Genomic DNA, 15,588 nt, shown 5'->3' with positions numbered 1-15,588 from the left:
TTTTTGAATGTCACTTGTCCACCTGGTTTCTAAATTTGGTGGCTCAAATAATTCATGATCTGGTTTCCATGTGTCTGTTCAGGCTAAGCAGTTTCCTTGTCCAGCTAGGCATCTGCTTGGCTCTGGAACATGCAGTTGACACCTCCGAGTTTGCCACATTGTCCTTCTAGATGCTGGGCCAAGCCTTGGCTGTAGAGTTACCTTGCTCTCTAGTACAGTTGACTCCATAGGCAGGTTCCACTCAGAGTGTTGCTGCCTCATAAGCACTAGGGGAGACCCAAGAGTTATAACTGGATCTCTCTCCTTCTTTCTCTGTTTTACTTGGGACAAAAACCGGAATCCAGTTGTCTGAGCACTTGGTCCTATCGGTTCACTTGGCCTCTGGCTCTTTCCACAGTTGCTTATTCTAGCAAGGTTGCCTCCTCTCTGATCCTGTCTGGATCTTCCTTTTGTGAAGCACCATCTAGGGAGAAGTCCACCAAGCCTGGCTTTCAATCCTATTATTTTACTAAGGATAATAAGTACTTACCTTCTCTTGCACTGGTAGGAGGAACATCAGGCATGCATAGTCTTGAAGGTTGAAGGCTGTAAGGGGTCAATGTTTTAAGGGGGAAATTTGAAATTAATGGTATAATGTTTTGTAAAATACTATCCCTATTAAATGTAGGTTTCCATGCTGTCTGAAATGAGAGTGTCCTTATGAAAACTTTCCTAAACTGAAATGGAGTAAAGTGAAGAAACTATTTCCATAATTTATATGTAAAAATTTTTGAGCATTCCCTGACCCCAAAAATAACTTCTCTTAGGCTGTTCTGATACCTAAGGACACATCTTGCTAATGGATGCACAAAATAATTTGAGGTAAAGCCCAGATGCTCATAGACACAGTTAAAAGCTACAGCAGTGTCATGTTGAGTGTAGTTCTTGGAGAAGGAGACTGGTGGTGCCACTTGCTGCTTGGGGTGTGCACTGCTTTATAAGGGCTGGCCTCAAAACAAACACTGAATGCTTTTTGTTCCTGTAATAGAGAAGATATTTTTTGAATTTCTTTCAGTTAGCAAAAAACAGTTACTCAAGTAGTTCTTTCTAAAAGTAAAGTGGTGTAACATAACTTTTGAAAAACAGAGGATGCCTGTATGTGATTAAACAAATTCAAACAGGATTAAACATATATTGTTTTCCAGCTTATTTTCCTCATCCAACAATGTGTCACAGATATTTTCCCATGTCAGAACAGAAAGAGAGCTACTTCATTCTTTTTAATGGTTGTAAATGATTTTATGTAATGAATGCATCATAACTAATCAAACTTTTCCTCTAGTAATGGACATCTAGTTTCAAATTTGGATGTTAAAGAGCACATCCCTGAAGACAGCAGTAGTGATGCATGTTAAGGATGTATACCAAAGAGTGAGACAAACTTGTGAGCATAATTTTGAAACAATTATGAAGAATCAGTGCAGGTAGTGAAATGTGTGTTCCAGAAAACTGAGAGTTTCATTTATCCATATTTAAAGCAGAAAGAGAAGGGAAAGGATGGGTCCACTGCTTGGGCAGCTGTATGGTTGATTGAAGAAAGGAAGGGGGTTGATTCAGTGTCTATTTTGTGTCCATCTTCTACATCAAGGAAATAATCTTCCAGTTGGAAAGGGCAGAAAAGCATGGTCACCAACGTGAATTTTAATAGATGTAAACAGGACAGTGCCTGCAAGATAGTAAGTGCTCAAAAAAGTACTAAAATTTCCATTTTAATTTTTTTTGTAGAAATGCCCAGAAAGAAAAAGGTTCCAGATGACTGAAATGAGAAAATCACCAATTCAAAAAGGGGAAGTAAGATGAGTTCTGAAAAGAACACATCAATAAATGTGACATCGATCTCTGGTCAAATTCAGGAACAAAATATTTAGAGATGGATTGTGAGTGCTCTGGAAAAGATGATATTATTGAAAACAATTAGTTCAAAATAAGAAGGTCTGGTTAGATTTATCTGATTTCCTTTGGTTTTGTTATTGAATAATTTGATTAGAGGAATTTACTAGATGGAAAATATCTGTATTTTAAGTAGATACTAGAAAAATTGCCAATAAGCTGTGCATTTTGCATTTCTGATCTCTGGAAGTTCTTCTTGTCCTCATCTGGTGATGATTGCCTACTCATCTAAGGCAGGATAATACCTTTGGAATACTAACCAAAATTTCCATTTTTCCTTTCCAGCCTTGGCCTCCCTTGAGTCAGCTAGGCTGTCTGCAACATCACTTTAGATAAATGATGACACATCAAAAAAGCAGTGGAAAAATAATAGTTTGTTGTTGGATTTAGATTTCAAAAGTCTATGTCTTCAGGGAAACAGAAGAGACTGTTGACTAGAAAAAAGTTTGGAAGAATACTTTGAATCATAAAAATATACAGTTTCTTCCTCATGGAGACTGGATCATGAAGAGTAGATGCTTGGGATGAGGGGGCTTAGGGCTACAGCACCTGCCATGTGGCAATGTTCCTTACCTTCCCATTGACCTATATGCCCTCCTGGTCAACAGCAATATTGTCCACTGATAGCCCAGCATGAATGATGCCTATCTGTGCCATGTATGCCTCATCCTATGGAGATAAGTCCCTCTTTAATATGGATGACACTTAGAAGCCTCAGAACAGGAGGATGGGGAATGAGAACCTAGAAGGGCGGTAACTGTGTGGAATGGGACTGCACTTGGGTGGACCTAAGCAGAGTCAGTCTTTTCCTTTCTATACCACCCTTGCTCTCAGACTATAGTAAAAGTCTCTACCTTTTCACGTTCTTGTGACTTAATTCAGGAAAAAAAGGGGAGAAGGAAGAATCTCACTTTTTCTTTTTGAGGTTTCTCCAGCACCCCAGGTTGAGTTGGGTGTCCTTCCTGAGGGCCTCTTGGACTCCAGGTCTGCCTGGCTGGCTGCTCCCCCACAGGGAGCCACTGTGTTGCCTGTGTGATCACTTCTCCGCTGGACTATGAGCCTCTTGAGGGCAGAGAACAGATTCCATTAGGTTTGTATTTCTTAGCACACAGTGGACATGAAGCAAATATTTGGTGGGTTGAATTGAAGATGGCTAAATGTGTGGTCTTACCTAGGTTTGTAAGTAATTATATACTCAAAGAATATTAGCTAATATATTAATGTCAACTTTGAATTACCTCTCTATGAGGTAGACTCAGACCTCTACTTTCCTGTTTCTGTCAGTGACTGGAATGAGGATATAACTCATTGGTTACAGTTTGGAGTGATAGGAAACCATAAGGGGAAGTCAGTACATTGGAGGAGAATCAGAATCCAAAGAGAGAGGACTAAGTTGTAATGATGAACCAAATATAATTTAACTGGGAGTAAATATAAAATACTAGTTAGATTTAAAAACAAACAATTGCATTACAAACTAGGGGGAGCTACAGCTTAAAGTATCTGTTAAAGATCTTTCCAGAGCTTTAGTTGATAAGTATATTATGAACCAAGTTATGGTATAGTTTCTTCCATATTATATATTTAATACAATACTATATATTTAATACAGTTAATACATATTACACAATTACATATTTAATTCAGTTTTATTTATAAAAATAAAAGGAAGAGATGCATGAAGGTAGGGGTCCCACTCTATGCCTCACTGATGAGATCATGGCTGACATATTCGGTCCATTTCCACATATAATATTATAAAAGAATAATGCTATAAAATTGGGAAGAAAATGTAAAGACTACATTTGTTAAGATAATTGAGAAGGGATTGGGGCTAGACCACAGGAAAGATGTCCTCATGAGGGAAGTGGTGGTTGGATTCTCTAACATTTGAATGTCTGTTATTTAAAAAAATATTTCAGTGTATGTTTCATGGCCCAATGGGTGAAAGTTATAAGGAAGCAGATTATAGGAAATTTGTAGCAATTAGTTTTGTCCATCAGTGAAGTGATAGCTTTGGGGTTGTCTCTACATCACTGCACTGGAAGAATTTAAACTGATAGCAGGATGACTGCAATCCTGCTATATCCCTGATACGTGTAGATGACTGGATTGAGATGAGCTCCAAGGTTGGCCTCCAGTTCAAAGCCAAGGCTCTCTTTCCATGTGTGCTCTATGGCTCAGCTGGGGAGGACTCTGAATGTGGATGGACAGGCAGGGCCTGTTGGCCAAGTGGCAGAAATGGTGGACAGCACTGAGTAGCTCAGAAAGGGTTTTTTGTTCTTCCTTCCCCCTCACTTTGTATGCAGTCCACACAGAAGGCAAGTATCTGGGCTGTCGGATAGTAATTCATGTGAAAGAAAAGGAAATAGCTTTCTGGTGGATGTGAACTGTGAGGAAGAATAATGGTGCTACTCTATGTTCCATGACTCTGTACCTGGGGATGTAATGGGACTTGATCAATGGAAATGTTTAGTGTGGGGGAAGGAATGCCAGTGATGAAGGGGTAAGTGTGGGTCTCATCTGGGAGAATGATGATGTTTGAGCACCATGGTCCATGGCTCTCAGCCCAGCAGGTGAGTCTGGGACAATTGATGGCTCCTGACACCCAGGCAGGTGCAGTAATTCTGAGCTATGTGCCATGGCCAAGCAGCTCTCAGTGCTGCAGATAGCTTCATTACTGTGGGCCTATCCTTCACTTAGCAGCAGACCTTCATCACTCAGCCAAAGACAAACGGGAAGAATCACCCAGGCTCCACATGCTTTCAGTATTACCCTCTCTTCTCTCTGGACCAGCTTTGGTTTATGTATTCCACTGCTTCCCCTCTGAACTGTAGTGCAGAAGGCCGCCTGACATCACCCACACCTGGAATGATACGTGCAACATGGACAAGAGGATCTCTTCAAAGGATTCTGTGGATTAGGAATCTCTGCAGCAATCAGAGAATGACAGAGTGTGTCCTGGCTTCTCCAGGACTAGGCAGAGGTTCATTGCGACTTTAATTCATCAAAAGCAATTCCATTCCTATTTCTGAGCACAGAGTGAATAGTACTTTTTCCAAGGATGAGCATGGGCAACTAGCAGAGCTTGTTTCCTGTCAGGATAAGGTAAAATGTATCCTCATGTGAGAGGCAACATGAAATGGTGTACAGTTTAAGTAGCACTAAGTCAAATTAAATGTCCTCTATCTTCGAATTGCAGAGAACTATGGTCTTTGAACATCTCTAAGTCACAAAATATATAGATTGTTTTCTTCCTAGTGAATTCAAGGAGAAATGGTAGTAAGTGGGGTTACATGTAAATTTTGTGCACTTTTTGATTATATCCTTCTTTCTGAAGCTGCTAATTGCCTTGTAGGCTGTGCTGCAGCTCCTGCCTCTCTGGCCATCCTTGCCAAGCATCCTGTACAGGTGGAAGTCTGACTTGAAACCCTGAGTCCCCACGATGTATCCACACTGAGTCACCCCTTCACTTCTGTACAGATAAAATGCCACACCATAGGGTGTAGACCCAGACTTCCTGGCTGACGTCCAAGGGTCAGATGACAACCTGGAAGTGCTGGTGAGCCAGCTCCCATGGAGTAAACTTACACCAGAGGGAATGGAAACTGGGAAGATAAATTACCCCTCCGTTCATCTCACAGGTGGACTGTTCCAAGGTGTGCTTTCTCCTTGCCAGTCTTCTGGAGAAGTCCTGCATCCTAAAGGAGCACACCTGCCAAGAGCCTTATAGGGTGTCTTCACTGTGAAGCAGTGGCTGGCGTGGTGGTGCTCTGCCTCTCCCTGTGCTGCTTTCCTTGCCTGGCTTCCCCTTACTTCCTGACCTGCTCCACTTTGTCTTGTGCCTCCCAGCCACGTATCAGCCCTTTAGCCCTTACCTCAGGTTCTGCTTTCACCTGGGCTACAGCAGGGATAAAGAAATCAGGAAATTCATTCACACATTCTCGTGTGCATTCAGGGTTTATTGAATAGCTGCTGAATGTTGAGTATTTGCTAGTGTCTGAGGACGTAATGGTGGGTAAAAGATGACACCCGCCTTTAAATAACTCATAGCCTAGTTTAGAGAGGGATGAGATCAGATAAATTCTCCGAAATTAGGAAAAAGGATTTTTAGGGCAAAATATTTGAGATAAAATGTTCTTATCTTGGAATTCTGGCTTCAAGAGTGCTGCATATGACTTAGTATTGAGGCCCCCAGCTAATGGGCTCTTGAGTCAGTTTCTTGTTGTACCAGAGTTGCAGTAATACCAAAGCTGAAAACAAAAGGAGAGCCCTAAGAAAGTGCCTATCCCTGGGCCAGACACCTCCAGGGCTTTTTTTTGAATGTTGGAAGAAATGGTACCTCTTCTACTGCCTCCTCTCACATGCACGTGAATCTGAATGAGAGGAGGACCGGAGCGAGAGCTAGAGCCAGCGAGTGGTTGGCCTGTGGTGAGTCATGTTCATGGAGAGATTTTTTGGCCTGTCCTCTTGTAGTGCAGGGGAGCCAAGTGAAACAGCCCCAAGAGAATCATCCATTAAGAATCAGGAGTGCTTAAAAGAAGAACCATCTGATGCCTTGGTGAAATATTTGCTGAGCTAAAAATTCAGCTGGCCCACTCTGGTGCTGACTCCAGAACACAGAGGGTGGATTCTTGGATGAGAGGGCATGGGTGTTAATCCACAAAAAGACCGATACCTGATTTTGCTGTGGGGGTCTGGAGGTGGGACACCATTGGTCGAGCACAAATACACAGGCTTGAAGGGACTACAATTAGGTGTGCTTGAGAAGACTATGGGGCAGCCTCCACCACATTTCATCCATTTTTATCCTCAGATGGTTCAGACCTAAAAATTCCTGGGTTCCCCCAAGGGGAGCTCAGATGCTAGAGAAGAACCAGCAGTTGAGGATTGCTCAGGTGGCTGCTAGGCCTACCAAAGAGACACCTAACCTAAAGAAGAGAAAGGGGTCTTGTATAGCAGAAAAGGTTTATAAGAGAAATAGTTGAACAGGCGAGAGAGCCAGAGAGATGAGCACTATTACCTGGACAATTGTGTTCTGATGTGAAGACTAACATATTAGAGGAACTTACAAATGTCAGACAAAACCTGAATGAACCAGACTGGGGCCAGGGACTCATCCTCTCAAGTGACAGGTGGGAAGTCATTGAAAGAGATTCTGCATCCCCACCCTTCCTCCATGACCTAACATCAGAATCTACCTAGAGGAGCGAGGTGGGGGTTAGAGGTATGTGTGTAGCCAATCTCACGAGCTTTCTCCACTTGGGAAGCCAGAACCACAGTAGCTTGGCTGGGAAAGCAGATGGGGAAGGTTCTGAATGCTGAAATTTTAAACTGGATCAGACTGTGTTTTAATAATTAAAAATAACCACGAAGTTATAGAATCTGCAAAAATTATTGCTAGGGGGTAGAAAAATAATTTAACATAGCAGGGTGGAAAATCAGTGGCTGAAAAATGTAAAACCATTTCTACAAGGGATTGTACAGGCAGGCCTGGAAGTGACACATCTTTTCTGCATGCATCTAATTGGCTGGAACCCAGTCCCTTGACTTCAACTGAATTGTACGTGAAGCTTGGAAGCCTCCACCTGTGTGACAAGGAATAAGAATGATTTGAAGGAGTAGTATTGTCACAGCCAGCCACTTTGATCCAGAACATCACACAACCTAGAGAGAAGACAGGAATCTAGTTGTTTTGCAGTAATGATAATATTGATGATGAAAATCTATGATGTGGTGGACACTCTTCAGGAGTTCTCACCATGTTTTCTCAAACAACCAGCAATGTTTCATAAGTTGGGTCTCTGCATGAGTGTGCTCTGACTTGTCCAGGATTAGAATCTAATATTTAATCCTGGCAAAACTATGACATGGGTGCCATGACTCTCATTTTCTAGGAGAAACAAAAGAGCTAACAATTTAATGACACAAAAAATAGATGCTAGATTTGTTGTTAGTGTCTGGCTCTTTCACTTCAGTATCCCTGCTGTTTCTATTTTACCCATATCATCTGGCCATCGTGACTACTTAAAATACAAGGCCTTTCTTCTCTTTATTTAGGATGGATTTCCTGAGCCTCATTTGGATGCTTCTGTGATGACCCCCTATTGATTTTCCACATGACATATACTCACTGTGCCAAGGAGCATGCTGCCAACCATCAGAGGTTATTGTTCCATCTGGCTATTATTATTCCATTTGCACAAGATCCTGGTGTGTGTGGTTCTTTTTTGGTATAGCATTGCTGTTTTAATGGTTTGATGATGTGCTGAGCAGTGTTTGGTAATTTCCTTAATTTGACTCTGATGTTTGTGAAGATGGAGTATTCACCAGTTCATGCAATTTTGATTTTCGACTCATAAAAGTGGAGCAGATGGGCCTGGGGCTCAATAATTCAGCTACTGCTGATAAGTTCCATATCTTTTGTTCATTTATTAATGGGACTGTTGCTAGTGAGTCTTTCTTTTTCATTTTTTTTCAATCATCTCAAACAATTGTTTGATATTTATATACTATCACATTAATCTCTGATTATCCTTTTCATGTTTCATGAAAGTTCAGCAAAAATACTTAAATATAATCTGTTCAGTTCTGTTAAATAAGCATCACGATATCATAGATGTTGTGGACTTGGGAACCCAAAATATGATCTCCTTTTTAATGAGTTTGAACTACAGCAACACATTAAATATCTTCCTAGCATGCTCTAATTTGCCAGTTGCATGGAGCCATCAGAAATAGCTTAACTGGGGGAGGTCACAGAGATAACATTTGGGTATTATTCTAGTTACTGGGTTGAAATTGGGAAATTAGTAAAAGCAGTTTTGTCTTTCCCTTGGTTGTCTTAAAGAGTGACCATTGGCAAGGTCGGTTACAAAGTCATCTACTCAACAAATGCATATCAGTAGCACAAAGGAAATCAGACTTTGTGAAGTGCTCTCAGCTTTATTGGGGTAGAAAAAATACATATATTAAGAGCGTGATAAACACAGTAAGATAATATGTCCAATATGCAGTGATAACACAAAAGAGGGAGGATTAATTGGACCAGAAATCAGATTTCACAAGTGTTTCATTGTATTCAATCTCTCAGAGAACAGTTTATGTAACCAATCTCTCTGCTTGAAGAATGCATTAGAGCAGTCAATCACTAGTTTTCTTCCCCTCATCCTTGAGTCTTTATTAGGTTAAAGAGCTGGATTCTTTAAGGCTTAGGTCTAGAGAGATCATCAGTATTTGAGAAGCTGGACTTAGCTGTGCTTTCCCTATTATTCTTATTTTTTTTCTTGCTGGGTGCTAACCTTACGTGTATTATAACTTCTATCCCATATAGAGAAGAGTTCTCTTACTAATTATTGCTGCACGTAGATCTCTGAATGGCCAGGAAATGGGAAATAGAGTTCCCTTCAGGGTAATTTGCCACTTCACAGGTTGTTTGTCAGAATTTGCAAGTAGATCAGTCCTTGCAAAGAGCGGAGTGTTTTGATTTTTAATTCCTTTTTTTGTAATTAGGACACATTTTTTATTAAGAGCTGCTAGCAACCAACATTTTTCTACCCATAAATTTAGCATCTTGTGACACAGTGAGAATTACAATGGTAGGGAGAAGGGGGACTGTGCAAACAAAACAAAGACATAAAATGTAATGAGGGAAAAGCAGCCAGCTTGCTGCAACTGTAAAGAAGAAAACTTCAAGGAGGTCTGATTTATAGGGAATAATTATTATTGACTGATTTGGAAAACTAGGGCAGAGATAGGAAGTGGCTGAAGTGGCTGTTTCTGCAAACTGATTTGAAGAATCTCTCTCTTCTATTCCATTAGAAAATAATACTTTTTGGTGAATATGCCCCTTGTCACTTAAGGATTTGCAAGGACTTGAAAAATATGCTTGAATAGAGTTATGGTTCATGAGAAGATCATTCAGACCACTATTCTAAATGTAAAAGCAAAGAGCAGGATCAGGAGAGGGATTTGCGAGAGTTTACCTAAGGGATCAGAGCAAGAGAATATACCCAATTCCCAACTTCTGAGTTCCTAAATTCAGAAACAGTTGGTTCCCACAGTTAAGCTTTAAATTCTAATTAGGGAAATTTAATCCTTACAATAGCTTTCAATCTAAGAAAGATCACTCATCCATTAATTCATTGGTCACTTACTCACCTGACATTTATTGAGCACCTACTAAGTGCCAGGTACAGATTTATAGGCTAAGAATAGAAGGATGAATAAGACATGATTTCTTCCCTCAAAAAGTTCATATATTTAAAGGGGGTGAGTTTAAATTAACATGACAAACTAAGATATACACTTTTCCCATCTGTGAAATACTGATTAATAAAATGGTTAGAAACCCAGATGTTATCTTTTTGTTGTTGAAAAGGCATTTTCCCCCACTGAAATGAAGGGTGATTTGCCTGGTTCTTCATATACTTTTTAAAAGTTGCCACTTTAGTAGGATGTACTTCAACAGGCCTTAAGATGAGAATAAATAGAAATCAAAATATCATAGAGAGCCTAGTATAGCTGGAAAGAGCATTGCATTGGGAGTCAGGGGACCTAGGTTATAATTCTGTTTCTTTTATTAACCCATTGTATGAATTAAAGCAAGGGATTGTACCTCTTTAGAATTTATATTCCTTATTTCCAAACACCACATTGGGGATTAGTTGGAGAGCAAAGATTTTCAATAAATTAAAAAAAAATAAAAAATGCATGGAGTACTTCTATAAGCTTAAACTGCTCAAAGAACTCAGGATACAGAGGTGAAAGAAATAGTAAGGCAGGAGGAAAATCAAGACAGTGTGATATTCTGGAAGCCAAGTGAAGAAAACATTTCTGGAAATAGGGAGAGATCAGTTGTCAAATGTTGGTAGATCAGATGAAATCCACGTAAGGGCTCACCATTGGGTTTAGCAAAAATCAGTCACTGGTAACCTTGACAAGAGCAGTTTTAGGGAAGGGATGGAGATAAAGGTGTGATTGAAATGAGTTCTAGGTGAGAGACTGAATATATAAATAGACATGGCCAGATCATACATAAAAATGGAATTCTGACCCACAGTTAGCCCAGGAAACCAGCCTGTTACTACACTGAACAATCCAGGAAGTCAACCTACCATCTGTAAGTCAGAGTTGTAGCAAGTCAGACCACTATCTCTAGGAAAGAGTTCAGGAAAACTGAACAATAATCCCTGCAACACTTGGCCCCAAATGGCCAGGGCTTGGTTAATAACTGATGGCTCTCCTAATTTTTGTCCCTGCTTCCAACTTGGACCAACCAGAGGAAAGCGAGCTGTGCGGTCCTAACCAGTCACATAGGGCACCCTGCTTCTTGTTAGCCTGCCTGTGGTTTCCCCAGGCCAGCAGCCTGCAGTGATGGTATGCCTAGAGCCTTCACCTTTGTCCACTATAAAGTTTTCCCACTCCTGTGCCTTCCTTTGAGTCTCTGCAAAACCCAGGTGATGGTGGCTAACTCCTTTGTTATGGCAAGTTCTGAATAAATAGCCTTTGCATGTTCTTATTTGGGTGGTTTTTGTTTATTTCCACATAGAAAAAATGTGAGGAGAGAAATTGGAGACAGAAAGTATAGACAGTTCTTTTAAAGAGTTTTTCTATAAAGCTGAGCAGAAAAATGAGTCAGTAACCGAAATGAAATACATTTCTTTTTATGCTGCACTGGCAAGGACATTAAGTACAGTGATTAACAGAAGCAGTGATAGTGGGCATCCTTGTTCCTTCATGATGTTGAAAAGAAATCTTTTGAAGTTTTCCCGTTATGGTATTTTCTTTGTGTTTTGGGTAGGCATCCCTAGTAGACAGAGGAAATTGCCTCTATTCCTAATTTGAGAAGAGTTTTAAAATTTGTTTTGAATTTCTTTTTTGTTTTATCATGAATGAATGTTGATTTTTTGACAAATGCCCTTGCTGCCTTTAAGATTATTATATGGCTTTTCATCCTTAACATTTGTAATAACTTGAATTATGTTAGTAGGTTTTGTTATTGCTGAGCATTCATGAATTCCTGGGTTAAAGTCAGCTTGGACATGATTTTTAAAAATGCACTTCTGATTAGCTTTGGTAATAGTATTTAAGATTATATCATAAGTGAGCTTTTTTCTTACTCATTTTCTCTTTTCATACTGACATTATCAAATTTTGGTATCAATATTTTATTTATTTAGCTCATAAAAGGAGTTGGGGAACATTTCTCTTTTTCCCTACTCTCTAGAAAAGTTTCTATAAATTAAAATTACCTATTCCTTGAATTTTATAGGCACTGATTTCATTTCTTTAATGTAATGATTAAATACATGTTTATAATTTCTTCTTGAGTCAGTTTTAGATCATTTCTCTACATTTTCAAATTTACTGAAATAATATTTTTCATGTTTCTTTTGAAAACGGTCAGCCATGTTGTAATCATAATATCTCTTTATATTCTTATACATCTCAGTTGTGCCTTTTTTTCCTGATCTTGATTTTTTTATGTCTTTATCTTTCATTTATTCTTTTTCCCTTTTGTTGCTGAGAAATATTTGATTGTATAAAGATAATGCTATTTGTTTATCCATTCACCTATTGATGGAAATTTCAGTTGTTTCTAATTTTTGGCTAAATAGAGATGCTCTGAACATTTGTGTACAAGTCTTTGTGTGGACATATGGTTTCAGGTAACTATTTAAGTGTAGATTAGCTGGGTTGTAAGATAGATATGTGTATAAAAATATAAGAAAATGCTAATGTATTTTTTCAAATGGTTTGTACCATTTTAGATTCCCACAAACATCCTCATGAAAACTTGGTTTAAAAGTCTTTTTTTTAACTGAATCATCATAGGAGTTGTGTAGTTTTATTTCATTGTGGTTTTAATTTGCATTTTCCTAATGCCTTATGATGTTTTATGTAATTTTATATGCTTGCTTGCCTTCTGTGTGTCTTCTTTGGTGAAGTATCTGTTCAGATCTCTCATCCACTTTAAAGACTGTTTTTTTCCTCATTTTTGAGTTTTGAGTGTTACTTGTGTATTCTGAATACAAGTCCTTCATCAGGAAAATGATTTGCACATATTTTACTCCAGTTTTAGGCTTATCTTTTCATTTTCTTAATGAAATCTTTCAAAAAGCAGAAGGTTTTTATTTTGATGAAGTTCAGTTCAACAATTTGTGTAATGAATTTTTATTTGGTGTTTTATTTAGTCTTGGACTGATTCAAAGATTCTCTCCTATATCTTATTCTACAGTGTTAGGTTTTTTTTCTTTCCCCCTCAGGTACTGATTTTATTACTATTTTTATTATTATTATTATTTTTGGTATCATTAATCTACATTTACATGAAGAACATTATGATTACTAGGCTCCCCCAAGTCCCCACCACATACCCCTTCACAGTCACTGTCCATCAGCGTAGCAAGATGCTGTAAAATCACTACTTGTCTTCTCTGTGTTGCACAGCCCTCCCTGTGTCCCCGCAGACACTATACACGCTAATCGTAATGCCCCCTTTCTTTTTCCCCACCCTTGTCCCTCCCTTCCCACCCATCCTCCCCAGTCCCTTTCCCTTTGGTAACTATTAGTCCATTCTTGGGTTCTGTGATTCTGCTGCTGTTTTGTTCCTTCAGTTTTCCTTTGTTCTTATACTCTACGTATGAGTGAAATCATTTGGTACTTGTCTTTCTCCACCTGGCTTATTTCACTGAGCATAATACCCTCTAGCTCCATCCATGTTGTTGCAAATGGTAGGATCTGTTTTTTTCTTATGGCTGAGTAATATTCCATTGTGTATATGTACCACATATTCTCTATCCATTCATCTACTGATGGACATTTAGTTTGCTTCCATATCTTGGCTAGTGTAAATAGTGCAGCGATAAACATAGGGGTGCATCTGTCTTTTTCAAACTGGAATGCTGCATTCTTAGGGTAAATTCCTAGAAGTGGAATTCCTGGGTCAAATGGTATTTCTATTTTGAGTTTTTTGAGGAACCTCCATACTGCTTTCCACAATGGTTGAACTAATTTACATTCCCACCAGCAGTATAGGAGGGTTCCCCTTTCTCCACAACCTCGCCAGCATTAGTTGTTGTTTGTCTTTTGGATGATGGTGATCCTTACTGGTGTGAGGTGATATCTCATTGTGGTTTTAATTTGCGTTTCTCTGATAACAAGTGATGTGGAGCATCTTTTCATGTGTCTGTTGGCCATCTGAATTTCTTCTTTAAAGAACTGTCTATTCAGCTCCTCTGACCATTTTTTAATTGGATTATTTGCTTTTTGTTTGTTGAGGTGTGTGAACTCTTTATATATTTTGGATGTCAACCCTTTATCAGATCTGTCATTTATGAATATATTCTCTCATACTGTAGGATGCCTTTTTGTTCTATTGATGGTGTCCTTTGCTGTACAGAAGCTTTTCAGCTTTATATTGTCCCACTTGTTCATTTTTGCTTTTGTTTCCCTTGCCTGGGGAGATATGTTCATGAAGAAGTCACTCATGTTTATGTCCATGAGATCTTTGCCTATGTTTTTTTCTAAGAGTTTTATGGTTTCATGACTTACATTCAGGTCTTTGATCCATTTCAAATTTACTTTTGTGTATGGGGTTAGACAGTGATCCAGTTTCATTCTCTTACATGTAGCTGTCCAATTTTGCCAGCACCATCTGTTGAAGAGACTGTCATTTCTCCATTGTATGTCCATGGCTCCTTTATCATATTTTAATTGGCCATATATGTTTGGATTAATGTTTGGAGTCTCTATTATGTTCCACTGCTCTGTGGCTCTGTTCTTGTGCCAGTACCAAACTGTCTTGATTACTGTGGCTTTGTAGTAGAGCTTGAAGTTGGGGAGTGGGATCCCCCCAACTTTATTCTTCCTTCTCAGGATTGCTTTGGCTATTCAGGGTCTTTGGTTGTTCCATATGAATTTATGAACTATTTGTTCCAGTTCATTGAAGAATGCTGTTGGTAATTTGATAGGGATTGCATCGAATCTGTAGATTGCTTTGGGCAGGATGGCCATTTTGACGATATTAATTCTTCCTAGCCAGGAGCATGGGATGAGTTGCCATTTGTTAGTGTCCTCTTTAATTTCTCTTAAGAGTGTCTTGTAGTTTTCAGGGTATAGGTCTTTCACTTCCTTGGTTAGATTTATTCCTAGGTATTTTATTCTTTTAGATGCTTTTGTGAATGGAAATTTCTCTTTCTATTAGTTCATTGTTAGTGTATAGGGAAGCCACAGATTTTTTCTGTGTGTTAATTTAATATCCTGCAACTTTGCTGAATTCCAATAATAGTTCTAGTTGTTTTGGAGTGGAGTCTTTAGGGTTTTTTATGTACAATATCATGTCATCTGCAAATAGTGACAGTTTGACTTCTTCTTTACCAATCTGGATCCTTGTATTTCTTTGTTTTGTCTAATTGCTGTGGCTAGGACCTCCAGTACTATGTTAAATAACAGTGCGGAGAGTGGGCATCCCTGTCTTGTTCCTGATCTCAGAGGAAAAGCTTTCAGCCTCTCGCTGTTCAGTATGATGTTAGCTGTGGGTTTATCATATATGGCCTTTATTATGTTGAGGTACTTGCTCTCTCTGCCCATTTTGTTGAGAGTTTTTATCATGAATGGAAGTTGAATTTTGTGGAATGCTTTTTCAGCATCTATGGA

This window comes from Manis pentadactyla, chromosome 9 (assembly GCF_030020395.1).
Source record: "Manis pentadactyla isolate mManPen7 chromosome 9, mManPen7.hap1, whole genome shotgun sequence".
In the NCBI taxonomy this organism is placed as follows: Eukaryota; Metazoa; Chordata; class Mammalia; order Pholidota; family Manidae; genus Manis; species Manis pentadactyla.
The sequence above is the reverse complement of the archived record's forward strand: the minus strand, read 5'-3'. Positions refer to the sequence as shown.